Here is a 17,418-nt window from a genome sequence, read left to right on the forward strand (position 1 = left end):
TGTGTGTGTGTGTGTGTGTGTGTGTGTGTGTGTGTGTGAGAGTGCGTGTGTGTGTGTGTGTGTGTGTGTGTGTGTGTGTGTGTGTGTGTGTGTATAAATCAAATCTCAAAGAGTGTATATGTGTCAGCTACTTGGGCAGGGATACAAAGCACTGGTTGGACAGAGAGGGTGCTGCAGGTCTTAGCTTGGCCACTCAGCTGAGATCTTAACTTTATAGCTATGGCACTGGGGAGTCTTATTGGGGATCTGGAGAAAGAGGGAGAAACTAGCCACAGAATGACTGTGGTCTCTGTGTGCTCTTAAGGGAAATTGCACTTGATGCAGAGAGCTACATCTGGTAATATTGTGAGTGTACCTTGTCATTCTTCTCAGTGTACATCCCCCACTGGTGCCAGTGGTGAGGACTGAGGCTCCTTGATTACTGGTTCAGTGGTGGGTCATCACACCACCTCTATATGACTACATTAAAAATATCATGTCCAGGCAGTAGCAAATTAACCTCTGACCTCCACTAAGTCAAGGTGCTCCATATTTCATTAATAATGTCATATCAATCAAAGAATTATAACAGTTCTAAGTAATTTATGAAGTGTTAATAGCAAGTGACCTATATCTGAGGCAAGGTTAATACAAGAGCAGCTGTATACAGTTGTTATCATTAAATCTGGGCTTAAAGATGATATTGTACTATCTGCTTATTTAATGAAGAAGTACACCCCTTTGCAGACTACAAACTGAGAGAAGAATTGCACATGACTTCCCATTATTAACTTTCAAAGTCAAAAATATTGTAACTCAAACAGCACAGGAAGCAATGGACTTGATGACAAATCCATAAGCTGCATCCTCAGAAAAGTTACCTTTACCAACCATACTAAATTACTTAATAGTCCACAACACTAGGCAAAATAGGATAAAACAACAAAAGCCAGTGAATCCAGGTCCAAATACAAAGTTTATTAAAATGTATCCAAACACCTCTAGTGTCTCTGCATAACCACATTCAAAGGAATTAAAAATATCAACATATTTCCTAACAGCTTAAATGTATCATTTAGTCACCTGACCAAATTAATTAAACAATTACATTTACACATTAAATTAAATTCAAACCCTAAATGATGGTATTTTAGGTGTTAGGAAATATGTGATGTTTTTAGCTACTTTGAAGGCAGGTATGCTGAGGCACTAGAAGTGTTTGGAACAATTTTAATAAACTTTGCCTTCGGATCTGGATTCACTGGCGTTTGTTGTTTCAACATACTTAATTATTTCTAGCAGCAGCCTATATTCCTTTCCTTTGTAGCAAACCAAAGTACTCTGTGAGACATTTTCCCATAATGTTACTTTGTTAATGTGCAGCATTGGTGACAGTAAGCATCTGAGAGGACTGCAAATCTGCAAATATTATTTTCTGCTAACTGTAGGTTATGCATACTACCTTTAGAGTGAAAAACTAGAAAAGGAATACTATATTTGAGTTTGGGAAGGAGGACATTTTTGACAAGGCTAAGTGAAGTTAAAAGGGTGACCACAGTAGTGCAGTGGTTAGTGTGGTCACTTCACAGCAAGAGGATCTCCGGTTCAGTTCTTGGCTGGGGTGCCTTCGGTACAGAGTCTGCATGTCCTCCCTGTGGTCATATTGGTTTCCTCCAGACACTCTAGTTTCCTCCCACATTCCAAAAACATGCAGTAGATGGATTGGACAGTCTAAATTGGCCATTGGAGAGAATGTGTGAGTGAGTGGAACTACTGCAACAGGGCTAGTCACCTGGCAGAGTAAACCTTGGCTCAAGATGATTGTCATTGCTGAAGTGACACCCTGACCCCATGTGCAAAATGGGGTAAGGGCTGGATGGATGGATGGAAGCAAAGTTAAGAGAGACAAGATGTAAGATTTTATAACAGAGTTTAAGCTGGGAGAGTATTTTATTAACTATTCTTTTGGTGTGTTTGGTGAAGAAAAGTGATGGTTCAAGGGTAACATCTAGGTATGTGTATTCATTTACATATGGTATAATATTGGTATGATTGCTTGCAGTGCTGATATCTGGTAGGTGTGGGAGCTCTGTGAGGAGTGGAGAAAAACATGTTATTGTTTTTTTTTTTTTTTTTTTGCTTTATTTAGCCCAAAAGCATAGTTTGGAGAAGGATTGCTTGAGTTGATTTTACAGGTCAGAGGCATTCAATGGCTTCTAGAAGGAGTATACCATCAGTGTACAAAGTAAGATGTAATTCCAGTAGGTTCTCAGTAAGATCATTAATAAGAAGAGAATGAGACAGTTAAGACTAAACCATGGAGGCTTCTACTATTAAGGGTGTTAACAGATGATGGCTGGCTGTTAGAATGATCTTGAAATGTTCTGTTTTCTAGGTAAAATTGAACATGTTTTGGCCAAAGTTAAATTTTCTTCAATGTTTGGAAGAGCAAGTTGTGGTTTACAATTTCAAATGCCTTTGTCATATCAATGAATCTTCTGACTGTAATGATCCCTTCATTAACATTACTGTAGATGGAGACAACCACTTACAAGGGCAGTCATAGTGCTAAATGAATTTCTGAAACCATGTTGCCTATCTGACATTAGGCCATAGTTAGTGATATGTTTGAACAAATATTTGTAAAGGATGTTTTTTTCAAATAATGCCACGAGGGGATATAGATTGGAGATGGGTAAAAGATCTTTAAGTGACTTCTGCACTGACACTATGGGGAGATGCATTATGGTGGGATGAGGTAATGCTAGGGGAGCTTTTCCTCTGGTGTGGGAGGGACTGCTGATGAATGTTAGAGGTCTGGTAATTTGGTCTGCTCCTTTCCTAATGCAAGTATCATGTAGTAAAGATAATTTAGAAGAGAAATGATTCATGTTTTGTAATAGTTTGTTCATTTCTTTTGCTGATAATTTGCAGAAGTGTAAAATGGCTGCATAGTCTATAAGTGGATAAAGCTGAGGTTGTGGATTATTCTCAGGTGCTACCTCAGAGAACGTGCTAAATGAAAGAAGCTGGTGATGGAGTGAATAGCTGAAATGGGAACTGATTTATAGTGTTCAGCTATGTTGTCATTTGAGTCAATAGGCAGGGTACAGAAAGAGCAAGATGGATTTGTGGCTTAACCAGTTAGGTGCTTTATTTCAATCTAGAAGCATTTTGCAATACTCATTGTGGACATCTGCTTCTTCCTTAATAAGAGGGATTTGGCTGAACATGCTTCTATTCTAGCTTATTTTTTCAGGAATAGGTAGACGTCATGACAGTGGTTGTCTAGAGGATTTTATTGTCTCTTTGCCTCTTGTGATTCTTAATGTCATTTGATAGCTCAAGGATTTTTTTGTCCCCTTAATGTCCTGTGAGTGATGCAACATAATGAATCTTGAATAGTAGAGAGAGGTTTAGTAAAGAAGGCTAAGGGAATTGTTGGGTGAAAAGGAGGTGTGAAGGTGACCATTTGATGCTGTTCAGTTCATAGGTTCATAGGATCATAGGAAAGGACTAGACTAGCTGTCCTTTTGGGCCATTTTAAATCAAGCCAACTTCCCTCAAAAGTGAGAATCAAACTCTGAACCATGGATATGTGAGGTAAACACATTAACCATTATGCCTGCCCCCAACAACCCTGACAGCCCCCAACAAGCATGGCTAGTTATTTTGCAGGGAAGGAGTGACCCAAATTTATTTTGGGGAATGTACTTAATAGATTTAAATGACAGGTGGAAAAGTGCAGACAATCATCGCTTATGAAATTAGGTAGTATGTTAATGCTGGTATAGCAGTTGGCCATAGTTATGATGAAGTAGATTGTGGAATATTTTCCTGTTTGCAGGTTGGTTCTGGTAGGTTCTTTCCCCAGTTATTCAAAGTTAAGCTGAAGAAGCATTTTTGAGTTGTTTCCCTTCAGAAGATACTGTTTTGAAGTTGCGGTCCCTAAGTGAGGCAACTGGTTAGAAAAATTTCTACCAGAGTACTTTTACTAGTGGAAATAGAAGAGTGAGGAGGAATATAAATAACAACAACTTTGAGATGGGTATTATTACCAGCTGTAAGATTGCTTGTAATCCATTTAGGGACTTTGTCAGTAAACTGGTTAACATTATTAGTGTTAATGAGACAAATGTTTTTTTTTTAAAGTGCAAAGTTAGCACACCACTGAAATTGTTTTCAAGAGAAAGTAAAACAGATAAATCAATAAGAAGAGAAGTTAATAAAATGAGAGTTATAGAAATAGGATTTTTATTAAACAAGAACAGTACGGCATCAGCTAGGAGGGAAATGTGCAGCTAGATGGACTAAACTGTTTTATATCTGCATCAGAGCCTAGACTACTGTCATAGCACAGCAGTTTCACAACAGCAAGGCCATGTGCTGTCTTCAGTTAAAAACTAATTGCTTTAAAAGGTGGAAAAAAATAATGGGAGAGGCGCAGGGAGACATCTGAAATCAGATTGTGTTAAAATGCTTGTAACTTTGCAAAGGAAGCTTGACACATCTGCACTCGGCATGTCAAACGAAAGAGGGCACTCAGATAACAAGACTGTGGCTGCAAACATGAAATTTTATTATATCTGTGTCCTTAAAAGGTTAACATGTGTTGAAGTCAGTTTAACATTCCCCACAAGTCCAGTACATGAAAGACAAGAAAACAGAAAATGTCCACTCTCCTCACTAAGTTGCAAAACCCAATCAGAAATTTAGTAACAGGTGTGATGACCCTCCTCTGGGGTGAGGGATTTTCACATGGAACAAAGATAGATACACACAGAATTTCCATATGCAGCTCTCTGCACCAAGCACAATTTTCCTTAAGAGCACACAGGGAACACACTCATTCCTGGGCTTTTGTTTCCCTCTCTCTTTCTCTCTGTCCAGGCCCCAAATAGGACTCCCCACTGACACAGCTATAGAACCGAGTCCTCAACCAAATGTTCCAAGCCAAGTCCTCCACCACCCTCTCTGTGAAGCCAGTACTCTGTGCCCCTGCTCCAAGTAGCTGACACACATGCACACACTCTTTGAGACTTGATTTTCACACACACATACACATACACAGACACATACACACACACACACACCTTTATCAACTATGCCCCATCTACCCAGACTATCAGGTAGATACTGTCACCAGAACAATCCAAAGCCAGCTACTCTAAGGCTCTTACAAGGGTACCCAATTATACTGAGTAAAATTAATACTAATAGAAATGGCAGTGTTTGACCAATGCAGCAAGGCTTTTGGAAGTGGACACAGTGTCACCAAATAAATATAAGTACTCTCACAGGTTAAAGTATTCTCTAAAACACCAGCCACAATAAAAAGCTCACATATATTTAATAATAAATAATAAAAGAAGATGAAAATATTAAATATCTATTTACAATAAACACCATAGTTTCAATCACAGGAAATATTAGAAGTAATATATATGGAAAGGTTCAAACAGATACAGAAAGATAATACTTAACTAATCTCACTAAATTTTCCTGACTGATCAAAAGAATTGCTGTCCCCTAGTTCACTTACTAGAGCAAGGCAAGATGATGTAGGTGAGTAGTCTTCCTTCTTGTCAGGCTTCACAAACAGACTGCCCTGAGACTTCTGTCTCACCTAGTATTAAAGCATCCACTTCCTTACTGGATTGCAGAATGACATCACATACATTTGGTCACCTGACTTCTAGTTCCCACACTACCCCCTTTACTAGAATCTGAACCAGAGTCTTGCACTTATGTGTTACGATACACATATGCAGAGCATTGCTAAGCTACAGTTATCCCACTCCACAAGGGAGGATCCACCTTGGATCCTGGGAACCACCGCCCCATCAGTCTGATTAGCCAGATCTGCAAGGCCATGGAACGTATTATCATGGAACTTATAAACAAAGACATTTGCATCCTTCAAACACTGGGCCCCACCCAGTTTGGGTTCATGAAGGGCCGATCCTGTCTCCTGAACCTGATTGACTTCTTCAAATCAGTCTCCAGAGCTGTGGACGAGGATAAGGTGGTCCACACAGCCTATCTGGACCTTGCCAAGGCCTTTGACACCATCTCCCACTCTGGAATCATAGATAGAATTACTAAGCTGGCCATTAATCCCTACATCACTTGATGGGTTGCCAACTGGCATACTGAAAGAACCGACACTGTAAAAGTAGCCGACTCCAAATCCAGCTCCAGACAAGTGACAAGTGGAGTACATCAGAGTTCAGTCCTGGGACCCCTCTTGTTTGGCATCTACTTCTCTGAAGTACAGGCCAACACTAAGGGACTCTGGCTAACAAAGTTCACAGATGACTGCAAACTTGTAGCCATTATTGAATCCCCAAATGATGTGGATATCTACAAAAGGGCCTTACAGAAACAGATGCTTGGTGCCAGAGCCATGGGCTCAAGCTCAACGCCAAGAAATGTATAGTTATCCCCCTTTGGGAAAAAAACATTTTCCCATGAATTATCACATAGGTGTCAGTACACTAAACACCAAAAGTGTGATAAGAGACTTAGGGACACAGGTGGGCAGTGGTCTCACCTTCGATAACCACATCACCACAACAGTCAGGAAATCCTTCTATGTGGCATACCTCATCACTAAGGGCTTTTCATCCAGAAAAAAGGAGGTCATTTTCCCACTGTACTCATCCTTCATTAGACCCATTATAGAATACAATGCCCTGTTTGGTATGTACCTCTCAAGACATCTGCAACAAGTAGAAAGGCTGCAGAAATACCTCACTAAAAGAATCACAGGCCTAAAGCAGATGCCTTATGCTGACCATCTAAAAAAACTCCAGCTATACTCTGTCACATATCGTCTACTCAGAAGTGATCTCTGCTTAACATAAAATGCCATGCCAAACCCAGAGATGTTGGACATGCTCCACTTAAAGAAATCCCAATCCCTCAGAGCAACATGCTCCTGGGATCTAAACCTTGTCATCACAATGAACAAAACATGCTGGAGGGATAGGTTCCTGATCCAGAGATTCCCCAGACTCTGGAATAGACTGCCCATACATGTCATCTAGAGTGCCTCTTTGACCCTCTTCAAAAGGAACCTTGGTGATTGGATGGGAGAAAGGAAATTCACCCCAGGAATCATGTCAGTCACCCTGATAGACAGGGGTCCAGGGAAGTAAATATTGTAGGAAGAAATAGCCAATGAATTGTTATGGCTAGGCTTGTATAAGCCCTAGGGCCGATAGCCTAGTACCAACCTGTGAACCTATGAACCTATATGTTATAGCATCTGGAAACTATAAAACCATGTCAAAAACCTCCACCCTTCCAGGTAGCAATGAGTTCACCCCTAAGGACAATATAATAGGATTCCTAGTCATGGCCTTCACAGACATTTGTCTCTGGCTGCAGTCAGAACTGCAAAATACAATCTTTATGACATACACCAGTTAATTTAATTTCAGACTATTTTTTAAATTTAGCTGGACTGAGATTAACCTCTTCTCTTCCAGTATCCTCTGCTACAATATATTAATTCCAACAGTTACAATACCATTTGACATACAGGTGTATTTCTTTTCTATCCAGCAGAACCCACTGTTGGTACATTTTTAATGCAAGCAGTTTTACAAATACATTTTCAACACAAGCACCTATTCAAATCAGTTTGATATACAAATGACATATAATTCTTTACAAAACTCCAGCTAGCTATGCTGCCATATGCTACACATCCACTACCCTACTTCTCCTGGCATAGCTGGCAATACCTCACATCATCACAACAGGATTTATTACTTATTTATTTATTATTTTTGTAAAATATGATTTATTACTGTACAATGCATGTACTGTACTTATGTACTATGTATGTATTCTACCTATGTTCCAAATTTCAGTGATACACCACAAAATCTGTTAATTACCTTTATTTTTAAATTAATGGTTTCTTGTTTCTTCTCTCCACTGTAACTGTTGTGGTGCATACCACTGTAAAAGCATGTCTATTGCAATTTGCATGTATACTGATCATGTCTAAATATCTAAATGTATCTGTAATTATTTTTCTCTTCGGGCCTCTGCTGAAAAAGAACCTTTTCAGTTCAGTCAGACACTCCCAGTTAACAAATAGTGGTGCAGCGGTTAGCGTTTCCGCCTCACAGCAAGAGGTTCTCTTGTTCAATCCTTGGCTGGGGTGCCTTCTGTGCGGAGTCTGCATGTCCTCCTTGTGGTCATGTGGGTTTCCTCCAGGTCCTGCAGTTTCCTCCCAAAGACATGTTGTAGGTGAATTGGACACTCTAAATTGGCCCTAGGTGTGAGTGTGTGCATGTGTGTGCCTTCTGTGGAAGGTTGGGCGCCGGGCTGGCAACTCGACACCTTAAAACTCCACTGCCAATCATGACTGGACAGGTGATCTGCTGTGGCGACCCCTAACTGGGAAAAGCCGAAAGAAGAAGATTCGAAAATTGTCTCCTAATGTATTACATATCAGATGGGTACTTGGTATTCTAAAGCAGGGAAATAATCTGCAAGGGAAGCCAGGTGAAAAACAAATGTTCCTATTCATGGCATGAAATCCAAATGTTGTCAATAAAACTTTCCGCCATCTGCCATTTTTTTAGCCTGCTATCAGTGCCTTTAAAAAGAAAGATGTTTAGGCAAAGTACAAGCAGAAGACAGCTAACTAAAAATGTTACTTTTTAGCTGTCTTCCACTTGTACTTTTCTGTTCTGGTTCAGAAGTTGATTGAAGACCCATTAAAATGTATATAGATTTGTGTGCTGTACAAAATAGATTGAAAATGGTTTCTAAAGTTTAATATTGTTTTGGTAACGTCATAATTTTATAATATGGTTATATTTCTCCTATATCTGTTTCCATGTGATCCTACCTGATAAAATGAGCTCAGATTTTACTCCTAAAGCCATTACTGTCATAATCTCAGATATCATCCATAGTAGATTTAACCATCTCACTTGTTTCAGTAGTGTAAACACACATAGAACACCCAAAACATTCTCTTACAATGGCTTTTCTAAGTGTTATTCAACTGTTGTCTTATCCTCAACATCTGACCCAGCCTGGGCCTCTGTAGATGGTCTTAAACTATATGCATTTATTCTACAAATCATTGTTGTATGTTTGAACAAATTCACTCCCTGCCTGATTTGCACAACCCAGATATTCTCATAATACTTGTGACATGGCTAAAACCATTCATTGTAGACAATTTTGCTTTTCCAGGGTACATGGTTTTTAGACAATACATTCATATAAAGGTGTACAGCTATTATTACAAAAGATAATCTAAATTGCTGTCTCTATGCCATGCAGTTGCCTGAGCTTAACAGGTAAAATTAAAATCACTGTATGTGTCTCAGTATGGGTTTCTGTGTTGCTATAGGTTGTTGGTACTTTATTATCCTTGACCAAAACAAATTCTTGGTGAAAGATATGCTAAGCCATATCGTATAAAATATTAAATGATAAACATTTTGTTTGGGACTTTAGAAATAGACTAGGTATAGAAAGTACATTTTTTTTTTTTAATTTTCACTAAGGACAAATTGGTCTGTTTGATCTTGGTCAATCAATCTCACTTATAACTACATTTTTGGGATGCGTGAATGTCATGACAGAGACTGAACTGACTGGTCTAACCTTGGCTAACAGTGGTTGAGTTGCATATTTTCTGATTCCATATGTAACAACTGCTTTGTCTTTGCTGTATGGAATCACAACAGAACAATCTTCATATCCACTGTTTGAAGGCAAGAAGTCTAAACAATTTTGTTGTGATGTTGATACATCAGATCATATAGAATATGAATTGCTCCATTACAGAATTATCTTGTTTCCTTGATTATGCCCTCAGCTGTTTTAAGAGAACTTTTTTGGGTGTTCTCTGTATGTTTACTCCACTGAAACAAGTGAGATGGTTACATCTACCATGGTTAATATCTACGATTGTGACAGTAATGGCTTTATGAGTAAAATCTGGAATCTTTATATAAAGACAGAGATACAAGACACCTTACGATGACCATCTATATTGACCTGCTTCAAATCACAAACTGGTCACCAACTTAACACAAATACTGAAAAACTTTTCTCTACGAATGGCAACAGAAAAGACAGGTGCATCAAAAGCCCTTTGCAATGAACAGGTAAAAACATCAAGATGAACAATGGCAAAAACAAAAACAGCTGATAGACCTAATCAAAACACAAAAACACTAAAGTAAACATTTTGCAGAAGGGCAAGCCACAGCACCTTCCATGGGGTTTCATGCTGCACACACTTGATACAGACTCTGAGATTGTATGATCCATGGCAAAATAGAAATGGTTGGTAGTATATGATAACTGTTTCTTCAGCTCTGTATTTGCAGACTGCTTAATTCAACCAGTTATTATATATAAATGTACTGCTTGTCAATCCTCACTTAGGACTCCAAACATTATTAAAGCAGAGAAATTTAGAAGTCATTTTCTGTGTACAGTTCCATGCTCCAGAGCCATTGTGACTGCGTTACAGACTGACCACTGTTAAGATCCTCAACAAGACTTTAAAACTGTTCAGTATTAGTCATATAGGGAGGTGCTATCATAAAGCAAAAATATGACCTCTGTAAGAGATGTTATGCCACAAAAACTTATTAGATCAGTAACCAGCTTTCTTGTAATACCAGTGAGATAGAAACATTAGGGACAGAGAGGTTTCCTTCACTTAGAATAACTTTTCATTGTACCGCTATATTTGGGAAGTTCTTCTACCAAAGTGAAAAACTACCGAACTATTGTGGAAAACACGGTTCTCTTTACTTGGAAAGACTCACTGTATTTTCCTCTGCATAAGGAGGCTCTTCTACTGAATTGTCAAAGTGTCATACTGCTTCTGTTAACAACCCTCTAGCAGAGGCATTAGAATGGATTGTGTATACACAAGTGCTGTGTTTCCTGAAAATTGATACTCATCACAGATTTGCCGCATGTTTTACAGAAAAGATAAAGTACTGAAACTGCTTTTCTCAGTAAGGGTCATATTACCAGAGGAATGGCTTAAATGATGTTTGGTTGAATGTGCATTTCTTTAGAGAGAAGGTGGTACGGAACTAGAATTTGCTCTACACCACCTCATCTGAAAACATAACTACTGACTCCTTAAAAAGTGTCTGTGATGGTTGTAAGAAAGAGGACCGGTGAAAGGGTAAATCAGATGCAGGGTGCTAGTTTTAACACCTGGGCAAAATAAAATGTCTTATTTTTTTTTCAAATCATATATGTATGTATAAATGAGGCTATTCTAAAAGTTGATGAGAACTGGAGAATCTTGGGTAGAGTTGCCATAATGTGGGGTCAGAATTAGAACTGAAAAGAGATCTCAGTTAACATGCCCTATTTTACCAGAGCCTTCCTTCTTTCCAAATTGAATAAATCGTCTTTATGAAATGTTTTATACATTTATGCATGTAGGCCCTTTTCCCAAGCTGAATAAACTTCCTACTTCAAATGGTTTATACATTACATATATTCAGGCCAATAATCCTCTTAACAAGCCATCATCTCAGACCTGAACAACATAGTAGTTTAATAATTGATAACTGTTTCAGAAAAGTCTGAAAAAGTGCTAATGGTAGCATTCACCTAAAGTATGAGTAATTGCACTTCCATAGACAGTAACACTGCCTATATAAGTAATCTACCCAGTCCAGGAGAGAAAACAATTGAATCACATGAAAACATGTTTCCCCATTCTTGGAGTCCAGTGCTTAGAACTAAGGCCAAGTTGTGAAAGCTGAAAGCAGATTAGCATTGTTATCATCTATACAGAGACAATTTCTGATCCTGTGATTTACCGTTTAGAAATTCTTTTGTTTTTTTCACTGGGTTGTTGGTATTTGTCTGGACACTACAACTGTAGTTTGCATTGTAGTCATTTGTGAATAGGTTGAGCATTGTTAGCCATATCTCTTGTTCCTGTATGCTGATTGTGTTTTTGTACACCTGAGTGAATCCAGAGCTCCTGATTGTGCTGTTCAGTATTTCCTCTGCCTTGTTTGTAGCTCTCATGGAAAACTCGTATTTAACTACTTTGTTTTTGACATCATGTTTGCACCTCAGCTGTAGGGTTTCTTCGCCAGTGACACAGCCAGTGAAATCTACAATCTTTGGTTCCTGACCTTCTGACATAGCTGAAAAATAAGTAGAGAGACAGTCATGTTAAAAATGATTTTCAGAGGAAGGCTAAATGAAAATCATTATTACTGAGTTTTAACAGAACAACAAAAGTTAAGTTATATGTAATCATGGTAACCTGAACAGACTCGAACCACAAAACTCTTTTTGTGACTTAAAGCTTACTCATAATCTCATTTAATGTATCCCTTTTAACATATCTTGCTGCCTTCTTCTTCAGACAATGTTTTTTCTTGTACATCTTTTACTTCTGGTTAATACTAACAAGTCAATATCATATTCCCCTTGTGCCTTTTTTATACTGAGGATACATGAATACATGAATATTTTTTTTATTTACAGCACAAATTGATTATGATATATATCCTACACCATTTTAATTGCTTTGTCACTGCCTATCTTATATCTGCTATATCCATCTATTTCCATCTCTCTCCATCTGTCTATTGATCTACCTATATATCTTTTACCTGTCTGTATACCTGTATATTTGTCTATCCATCTGTCTGTCTATCTATCTATCTATCTATCTATATATCTATCTATCTATCTATCTATCTATCTATCTATCTATCTATCTATATCTAATTGACTTTCTATCTGCTTGTCCATCTATGCATTTATTTATTTATTTATATTTGCTGATCAGGTAGTTCAGCTGGTGTACAATTCCTGGGAGATAAATTTCAAATAGAGATGATTGTAATAACAGCAAAACAGTACAAGAAAGTTTGAATGTACAATTAATTTAGATATGGGAAATTAAATAAATATTATAAAAACACAACTGAACAAACACTGCCAACAGCAAATATGTGTATGATCAATGCAGTATTGTCATATAGAAGGGAAATAATACTGAATGGAAGGAAAAAAAGGGGTAAAGGAATTCAGAATTTCAACAAAAGGAATAAATACTGTTAGAAAGAAATGTAAACATACAAACAAGAGAAGGCAATCTAGAGAATTAGGGAGAAAATGGAAACAAGAAAGTAGATTACATAAAATTACCTCAGAGGGACATATCTATTTGGTAAGGAAATACATTTTGATTGCATTATTGAACTGAATGTTTTTTGGTATGTTAGCCAGATTAAATGGAACTTTATTCAAGTATTTGCCAGTATGGACAGTAAGAATAGAATTGACATATTTTTATTAATAAGGATTTGAATTAGTCTGTTGCAGGATATTCTGAAACATCATTTGCTATGCTGTCAGGTCATGATATTACATAGAGAGTGGCAGTTGTTAAAAGTGCAGTCTGTTATGTGCAAACATAATTTGTATAACTATAAAGTGCTAGTAAAATCCATGCCAGTTCAAATGACATAGCGACAAACAATGATTGCCTCTGTCCATATGAATGCCTGGAAAATAGGCTATTTTTTGAAATTTATGATGACAGTCTAATTAGTGCATATATTGAGTAGAACATGAACAAAATGAGAAAGGTGTTTGCAGTTGCTAATTCAATAAATTTGGACAGAAATGTAATAGCTTTGTAAAGGCATGCCATCATTTGGTTAGTTCATGTAACAACACTGGCTATATTTGAGCCAAAACTTAGTTGATTATCAGTGATATTACCAAGCAGTTTGATTGCATATTCTTAGTATAGAACATTGTCTGTAGAATGAATGCTAAGACAGACATCAAGTTCTAGTAAAGAACTTGAAAAAGACATGTTACAATGTTACAATTACTCTGAAGTCACCTGGAGGGAAGCAACATTGAGTTAGCCTCATTAGACTTAGAGAGCAGCCTTTGACTGACAAGATTGTTTTTTCTCTAAATGTGAAAACATATTTGCAGTTTAATATCAACAGAAGCAATGGACTTAACTGACAAAGTGATGGCCAAATTGTCCACACATATATGGTGCAAGTTTTTTCTTTACCACAAGGGCACATCAATACACTTACAAGGATAGCAAACAGGAGTGTACCTAAGAATGAACACCAGTGTCAACAAGCGAGAGGGAACAGATAGAGGATTTCGTCTGATAGCTTGCATTCTATTTGTGAAATAAATAGTAAACCATCTGTATACAGTAGAGATTAGACCTTAGCCTTGCATAGAACTACAGAAGTTTTGTATGACTGATAAGATCAAAAGTTTTACATAGGTCATGATACAAAAGCACCTACTAAGCTATTCCACTGCACCTGTAAGTTTATACATTCAGTCATATTAAGATGTGCAGTATCATCTTGGTGATTTGTTGAATACCTTTTTCAGTACAGGAAAGAATGTTGGACTCAAAGAGATCATTCAACAGCTGTTGGTGTATACTTACCCTGAGAACTTTGAGAAGTGGATATAGCAAGTCAATAGGAAAATAACTGTTTACCCGCACAGAAGTATTGTCGCAGTAAAAGGATATAACTGATCCATGTTTTAATGCTGTAAGGACATGGCCTTCATTTATAGCCATGTTTATTAATGTGATTTGATTACTGTTTTCTACAACTGTAAACCCCAAGTCTTTGTTTACTGCCTTCTGTGCTGCTTAACTCTGAAGGCAATTCATTGAAGTAGCCTTCAGGAATTTCTTATTCTGAGGCGTGGCACAAAACATCTTAAGTCCATTACAGGATGTGTCTGTACATGTCTATTTGCAATCAAGCCTTGTTTTGTGGGTTCTTTATTTCTTGGAACCTAGAAAAATAACAGACAAATGACAGTCATATCTCTCACTCATAAAGATAGTGCTTAGGATGTGAAGGAAAATTCTAGAACTGTCTTCTCATTGTCAGTTATGCAAACGAACCTGAAGAAATGCCAGTCCCTGGACAATATAATGGCCCACATTATGTATGCCTTCAGGAAACACATGCATTAAAAAGCATCACATGCATTAAAAAGTAATCTCAGAAAAAATATAGATGCAGGGTTTCTGATAATGCAAGTATTTGAATGTTAGAACAACATGCTGTTTTCTTGTCACAGCTAATAAGAAGTTATGTACCTACCATAACGTTCCATGTTAGTTGTCTTCTCTCGCCTTCTTTCTTGCTCAATGGGCTCGGAGCCGATCCCTCGGCTCCGACTCGGCACTTGCTAAGCTCGAGAGTCACTTTTACCAGCTCGAGGCAGCCCCATATCCCATGATGCAAGGCGGTAAGTACCCAGATCTCGTTTGCTGACAAAGGGCAATAGCACCAAGCATAAAATACTTCCCAAAGGAAGAAAGAAACTTACAGATGGAAAAAGGACCAGGTCTGAATGGTCTTTAGCATAACAGTTTCTTATACAAGGTCTGTCCAGGCCAGGGGGAAGGAGGGAGGGTCGCAAGAAAGAAGGCGAGAAGACAACTAACATGGAACGTTATGGTAGGTACATAACTTCTTAATGTTAAGTTGTCAATCTCGCCTTCATTCTTGCTTGATGGGACCGCGTCCCTAGCACCTCTATCCTGGGTGGCTCAATGGAACAAACTCTTGAGGACTGTAGAGCCAAAACTGGCTCTGTCCCTGGAGGCCAAGTCCAATTTGTAATGGGAAACAAAAGTGTGAGGAGTAGCCCAAGTGGCCGCTGCACAAATAGTGTCCAAAGGAAGTCTAGCTTGAAAAGCTGTAGAAGTAGCTAAGCTCCTAGTTGAATGTGCTTTAGGTTTTGAGCACAGCTGTTTTCCCCTGAGTATAAATTTCAGAGATGACCAAGAAAGCCATCTGGACAAAGTCACTTTAGAAACAGGAAGGCCTTTTTATTATCCGCATAGGAAACAAAAAGTTGATCAGATTTCCTAAATTTTTGTTCTGTCCAAATAATATCTAAGTTGACGGTGGACATCAAGATAATGTAGCTTTTGTTCAGCTCTATCTGAATAGTTAGGAAAAATACCGGAGAACAATGGATTGATTCAAATTGTTCTTTGAAGCGACCTTAGGTAAAAGGTTGGGTTAGTTCTCAAAGATACTCTGTCTTTGTGAAAACCAAATAGGGGTCGAACCGAAAGAGCATGAAGTTCAGACACCCTCCTGGCAGATGTAATAGCCACTAGGAATAACGTTTTCCAAGAAAGATATTTCAGGGAACAAGAAACAGCTGGCTCGAAGGGGAAGAATCAAGGATGTCAGCACTAAATTTAGATCCCACTGAGGAGGAGGATTCCTGATTGGAGGTTTTAGTAGGAAAATTCCTTTCAAGAAGGCCCTGCAGAGCCTATGGGACATAATATTATGATCTGCTATCCCGACATGAAAATTGGAAATAGCAGCCAATTGAACTCTGACTGTGGAAGAAGAGGAGCCTGCATGAAAAATCTCTGCTAAGAAGTCCAGAACTGCCTGAACAGGGGCAGTAAAAGGATCAATATTTTGGGCCTTAGCCCAATAAGAGAAACGTTTCCATTTGCTTGTGTAAATCCTCCTGGTAGAGGATTTTAGTGAAGCTACTATGATGTCTCTAACTGGGTTAGAGATCAAAGGAAGCCTGGCTAAGGAAGGAAGTGGAGCAACCATTCTGTGAGGTTGAGAGAAGGGATTGACCGGTGCAGCTGACCCGATTGGTGAATCAGAAGATCTGGTACTGGGTCCAGATGCCACGGCTGCACCAAAAGGTGATGATGGAGGAACGGGAACCAAACTTGTCGAGGCCAGTAAGGGGCAATGAGAATCAATTTGGCTCTCAAAACGGTAGCTTTCTGGATCACCTGAGGGATCAGAGGAAATGGAGGGAAGGCATAAAGAAGTCCCTGGGGCCAATCCTGGGTCAGAGCGTCTCTGGGGGGATGGCCTGATAGAGGGAAGAGGCTGAAGAAGTCTGGACATTTGCTGTTTTGGGGAGTAGCAAAAAGATCGCAACATGGGCGACCCCATTCCAGAAAAATCTCTTCCGCTATAGATTGCTTGAGAGACCACTCGTGAGGCATGAGTATAGCTCTGCTCAATCTGTCCGCTATAATGTTGGTTTTCCCAGGGATATGCGTTGCTACCAGAAACCGATGAGAGGAGATCGCCCATTGCCAAAGTCTGAGCTTCGACACAAGGGGTAGGACTTTGTTCCGCCCTGTTTGTTGATATACCAAACTACAGACATGTTGTCTGTGTGGACTTCAATTGTCCCTACGGGAAGAAAGTCGCTGAGGGCTTGCAACGTTAAAAGCACTGCTCTCATCTCCAGGACATTTATGTGCAGATGGTACTCGAACGGCTGCCACGTCCCATGAACCATCCTGCCCTGATAATGACCCCCCCACCCGATCAGGGAGGCATCCGTGGTGACAGTGGCTATCGGGGATGGGGGTACAAAGTA

At 38.8% G+C, this 17,418-nt stretch overlaps 1 long non-coding RNA gene across 1 annotated transcript in view; it reads right to left on the bottom strand.

The window, feature by feature from the left end:
- Positions 1 to 17,418, bottom strand: part of LOC122809544 — a 277,981-nt gene that overhangs the window by 10,882 nt on the left and 249,681 nt on the right. The window contains exon 3 of the long non-coding RNA XR_006365922.1: positions 11,820 to 12,155. This is a non-coding gene — a long non-coding RNA (uncharacterized LOC122809544). The remainder of the gene's footprint in view (positions 1 to 11,819; positions 12,156 to 17,418) is intronic.

This window comes from Protopterus annectens, chromosome 8.part0 (genome assembly GCF_019279795.1).
Source record: "Protopterus annectens isolate FY-2018-M chromosome 8.part0, PAN1.0, whole genome shotgun sequence".
Lineage (NCBI taxonomy): Eukaryota > Metazoa > Chordata > Ceratodontiformes > Protopteridae > Protopterus > Protopterus annectens.